Source organism: Coffea arabica, chromosome 10c, assembly GCF_036785885.1.
Source record: "Coffea arabica cultivar ET-39 chromosome 10c, Coffea Arabica ET-39 HiFi, whole genome shotgun sequence".
In the NCBI taxonomy this organism is placed as follows: domain Eukaryota; kingdom Viridiplantae; phylum Streptophyta; class Magnoliopsida; order Gentianales; family Rubiaceae; genus Coffea; species Coffea arabica.
Window position 1 is genome coordinate 38,576,567 of NC_092329.1, and position 6,000 is coordinate 38,582,566.

Genomic DNA, 6,000 nt, shown 5'->3' on the forward strand with positions numbered 1-6,000 from the left:
TGGAATGAATCATGTTTGAGTCGTTTCTTGGCCAAATGTTTGGAAAACGGCAAACCGGAAGCTCAAAGGCAGCTTAGCCTTAGAACTTCTTGTTTCAATGGTTTTGTTAACCGACTTCCCATTTATATTTTTCTATGAAATTTGGCAAGGGAGTGGCCCTTATATATTAATATATTCATACCAAATTTGGTGTCATTCCGAGTCTATTTTGCTACCAAACTAAAGTCCCAAAGTTTGGAACTCAAATCTGGAAAACTGTTCCCATAATGCTCAGACAGCTCGCTTGTTTCGTCCATAATTTTGTACTCCGATGTCGAAATCGAGTGCCGTCAGTGGCATTTGAAACTAGACATTCCCAGATTTCCAAAAGTATAAAATGCAACCCCAGATTCCATCCGAGCAGCCCGTACCAACCATTTAAAGTCGGCTGGTCTGTTTCTCTGTTTTCCTGGAACGAAATGGTGAGGCTGCAACTTGAGGCTCGAATTCGAGCTAGTTGTGTGCCGAATTTTAAAATAATTTCTTCTATGAAATTATATCTCTATGAATGTATTTTCCAACTCCATAAACCATGCCCAATTCCGAGTTAATTTGACTGATTTTTGATCAAAATACGGAACCTGTCCTGCTCTTGAAAACCCTAAATTTTGGGCAAAATTGATGCTAGAGTTGGTGTGGACTTGCCAATTGAATTTCTTGGAGTTAAAACACTTACCAAATGTACCATGAATATTTCTTAGGCTTTTCTTACACAAATAAACCATTTTTGAAGGATTTTCCCTGGTCAAATGTTTGGAATGGAAAACAAAAAGCTCAAGGCAGTTCTGCCTTAGGATTTTTTCGAAACTTTGGATGTTTGGTTGACTACCTTCCCGAAGGTATTTTTCCATGAAATTTGGTAGAGGGACAACCCTTATATGGTGATATTATACTGCTAATTTTAGTGTTATTCCGAGACCGTTTCATGGCTCAAATAAATTTCCAAAGTTCAAGACTTAATTTTAGAAAACCCTTGTTTAACAAGGAAATTTGGGTAAATTTGAGCTACCATATCTTGGTACTCAAAACTCCATTTCTCATTCCGCTTATTTTGTTGTAAACTTGGATTACAACACTACTAGAGTTGCAAATTTCAAAGGCTAGTTCCAATCAAGTGAATTTTGCCAAATTTTCAAATTTGGCCAAAAACCAACTTAAATCTGCCTTATGAACCAAAACAGCGACTTTGAGCTCATTTTTGAATATTTTTTATTTGAAATCTTAGAGAAGTTATTCTAAGAACTTTTAGTACTTTGGAAGCGGTTTCCAACGGTACCAAGTTTCCAATTTTGGACTTGTAAAGAATGAGATACGATTTTTCAAAGATCTTGTACCAAAACTGAAATTTCCGAATCTTAAGGAAATAGAAAATTTTGAATTCTCCTTATTCCTTTGATGTTACTTGAACGTATTAAACTTGATTTCCAAGATGAAACCTCAATTGCTTTTGTGCTTTAAAATTCCATCTTTGAACCCCGATTTACGAGTGGTTGGGATTCGTTTTCTTTGAAGTTTTCTTAGATTGTGCATTAAGTACAATCTTTCTAATAATTGGGGTGTTTTTGAGTGATAAATCATTATTAATTGCTCAGGCACACAAGAGGAACTTCAAGAGGATCCCACGGTGGACGCTTGAACTTCGAGTGCCGTTTCTTCTTGTTTACTTGGTGAGTGTCAAGTGCATGTTAAATACTTGTGTAATTGAAATGTGAATTGTACAAGTGTTATACATGATACGTAAACTTGTTGATACGAGTGTGTATTTTATCGCGCTCGTTCTCCTTTGGGGAATGCTACAGTTAAAATGTGCTATGTGAATTAATATTCGTATTGTGTGAAATGAATTGTTATAGGAATTAAGTGAAGTGTTGTTATTGCCAACCCTATTTGTGTTGTGATGTCGAGTGGAGTGAGCCTCCTCGACTTATGTGTATATACGTGAGGACACCCTCGTTCACTCTTTCCTTTAATTATGCAATACTTGTTACATGGATACACATGATCGGTAACTGTTCATAGACATGTTTAACTCGTAAGCTCGGAGGGGAAGTGTGAGGACCTAGTCCGTTCGTACGTTGAGATTAGGGTTATTCATTATTTGTACGGTTAAATTAAGGTTTTAGGGCTAAGGAGAAACCCTAATCTCGGCCAAGATTGAACACCCTAACTTTGCTTACGATAAAACCCTAGTTTATGCGGTATTCTAGTGTGTGTTTTGGCACAAGAAAAAAATAGGATTCGTTATAGTTTACAGAGGTTTAACAAGTTTGAAAATGGTTAGTAAACTCTGGATTAGCAAACCTCTAGTGTTACAATATTAGAAAGCTTAAATGGAGTTTTGTTTATCGCCCGTCTTTTCCACATTTTCTTTATTAGAAAATTCCCCAGATAATTTTATTGAGTGAATATACGTTTTAGATGATTTTTCTAGTATCGGTTAGTTTTTGAGACATTAAGAACGTATGTCGGACGTGGGACCCACTAGTGCGAAAAGTTCGGAAAAATTCGGCCAACTAGGTTAAGTTTTGAATACCGGGTTTAAATTACCGGGTGTGATGAGATATTTATTGGTATCAAATGGATTAGTGTGAGAGAGACAAAAAGTTAGGCATGAAATAATTATAGTGACAAGTGTCACTTTGTGATTGGGTTGGACTTTGACCTTTGGACCAACTTTACCAATAAATCAAAAATTGACCAAAATTCATTCATTTTCTTGTCTTCCTTGGCTGAATTAGAGAGAGAGAAAAGAGAGAAAATCCCTTCATCTTCCACTTCAATTTCTTGTCCAAATTTTGAGTTTTAACCGATTAATTTGCAAACTACTCCATAAAACTTGCTTTCCAAGTAGTTTCCAAGGTGTTTATGGAAGGATTTTTGGAGGACAAAGCCTAAGCTACCATTTTTCTTGAGTTTTCAAGGTATTTTACCAAGAACCTCTTCTTTACTTCAATTAATTGGTAATTAGTGGTTGAAAGTTGTAGTTTTGGTAGTTTATGAGTATATTTCATAGTTGGAAGTAGTATTATGGAAATTCCAGTTTAAGGTTTCATTTTTCCCCTTTCTGTCCGTTTCTGTTCGACCAGGTTAGAGGCCGAATTGGCCTTAGCACAAAACATGAAAGTTGTAGAGAATGATGTTTTCTAGTTGCCTGTAAAATTTCAGCCCAATCGGAGCAACGTAGCCTGTGAAAAGACCGAAATACCCCTGCTGCCCTGTTTCTATCCGAGAATGATAATCAGCTTCTGTAATTGGTTGTTTTGACCAGGAATACTACTGATTTGGTTGTTGACGTCTTCTTAACATTTATAGCCTTGTATCTTAGCTTTCCAATGGCTTTGGAATCACTTCAATTGGAGTTGTAGGTGCTGAGATATGACTGCATAAGTCAGGACTGCTGCAGTACACTTTGAACTGGAAAATCTGGGGTTGTTTTGGTAAATTTGACCTAGTTAGGATGAGAACTGGAATGTATTGTCTTCATTAAAGTTGTATATATTGATGTGTTTGAGGTTCCTGTAAAATTTCAGGCCAATCGGAGTAGCGTAGCTCATGAAAAGACGGAATTACCCTTGCTGTCCTGTTTTTACCCGAACTTGAAAACTGCTTCAGTAATTGGCTATTTTGGTTGGGATTACTTCTGATTTGGGTTTTGGTGCCTTCTTAGGAAATGTAGCCCCTTGAGTCCTGAGTATCCCTGTAAAATTTCAGGTCAAACAAGTTAGCGTATTCTGAGTTATCGACAAAACCCTCAGGCCTGTTTTAGACATTGGTTTGTGTACGTTTTGAATTTCAGCTTCTGCCCGTGATTTTTCGGTTTTGATCCCGTACGAACTGGGTACTGATCCCTTCATAAGAAATTTAGATCTTGATCTTAGCTTCGAAACGGTATAAAGTACGCCGAAATCCGAGTTCCGTAGCCCCTGTTATGATCAAAACAATATCGCTCGTCAGAACTGCCTTGTATCTGGACAGTTCTGACGGGTACCTTGGCACTCGATTTTCGTTCTGTTCTGAGTGGATTCAAGTCTTGGCCAAAACATCAAAGTTTTAACCTTATATTTCAGCTTTCTAACGCCTCTGGAATTTCTTGATTTCGATTCCTGAGCCGTGAGTTATGGCCTTGCAAACAGGGCCTGTGTGGTAAACCGCAATGAAACAGCTGGCACTATTTCGTGCATTTTTGACCTATACCTATTGAGATATGGGTTGAGATGTCTAAAGGGAAGTTGTAGCCCTTCCTCTTAGCTTCGCAACGGTACCTCATGTACCTTGATCCGATACTCCTAGCCTAACTTTTGACCAAAACGGTTTGAGATGGCAGTTGTGGCCGTTTCCGTTTGCCGTTCCGCGCGCGCGCGTGCGCCCCTTTTTGCCGTTTCCGCAAATTACGTGTGCCAATTTTGTCGTTTTACTTGTTTTGGATCGGTTCGTAGCCGTTTGTGACATAAGTGATAAAATCTTGTATTTCAGATAGTGGTGAGATAGGCGGAGCCGGTGGGGCCCACTACTAGCGATCACGCGCGAAGCAATCTTGTACTACTTTTGGTATTTTGAGTAAGTATTCAGGCCAGTTTGGTGTGTTTTCTTTGCTATGTGTTTGAGATATGTGAAAAGGGCACTTAGGCGAGGGTGTACTTTATCGCACTCGACCTAAACCCTAATTTGGATGTATAATTGTACTTGGCATATGTATATGAACCTTTTGGAACCAAAACCCTTGAGCTAGTGGCTCGGGGCGACTTTCGTATAAAGTTTGTGAAGTTTGCAAAGTTTGTGATTTTGAATACTTTTGTGAAGTTGTGAGTTTGGGGCGAACTCTTGACCTGGTTGGACTATTCGAGCCGGTTAGGGCTTGGTCGAAGGCAGTCCAACTTAGTCTGAGGTCACCAAGTTTGTAGGTTCATGTTATGAACCAATTTTGTAAATCCGGTTCACCGAGAAGGTGACCAAGTTTGTGACCCGAGCTTGTGACTCAAGCTCAAGTTTGTGATTTCGTTCGCCCGGGCAAGTTTGTGAGGTGACTGGCCAGTGAGGGTGATAAGGTGTCGGTGGGTGTACAAGTGAAGTTCTACGGACCATTATTTGCAGTCGACGGAGTGTCGGCAGGAGATCACGCATGGCACATGACTTGGCTTTGGAGCCATCTGTATCCTTATTATGTGATGTTACTTTTCTGCTTTTGCTTTACTCTAAATGTGTAACTGTTACGTGAAATTTATGCTTTCACCCCTGTTTACTTACTAAGCATATAGCTTACCCCATTCCTTTTGTTTTCCTTAGCAGGGGCCGACGCGGGGACTTTTGGCTCGTATACTAGTATAGTAAGATTGGCTTGTAATAGTTGAACAGTTAGGATGTTTGTTTTTTTTTGTTTTGGTGGTTTGACTCGATACTTTTGGAGAATGTAATTATAACTCTTTTGGGGTTGTATATATTGTTTTTAGTGCTCTTTCAAACTTTAAGTTTTGAGTCCTGGCGCGAGATAGGCAAGCGGCCCGCCGATACCCTTGGGTTCGCCCTTGGGAGAAGTGGGGCCGTCACAGCATGTACCACACCGATTCGGGTGGGAGGTACCTCTCATCCTGGCTCAGTGCTATACTCGGTTCCCTAAACGATAGTACGTACCACACCGATTCGGGTGGGAGGTACCTCTCATGTCGACTCAGAACCATAAACAATAATTGATAATTGTACATGAATATGTTTAACTCATGAGCTCTGAGCGGATAGCATGTACCACACCAATCTGGGTGGGAGGTACCTCTCATACCATCTCAGTGCTATAATTGGTTCTCGGAGCGATAGCATATACCACACCGATGCGGGTGGGAGGTACCTCTCAGGTCGACTCAAAACTAAAAATAAAGTATAAGTCGATTGGAGTGATATCTCATCGACCACTGAGCGGTAGCATGTACCACACTAATTCGGGTGGGAGGTACCTCCCATGTCGACTCA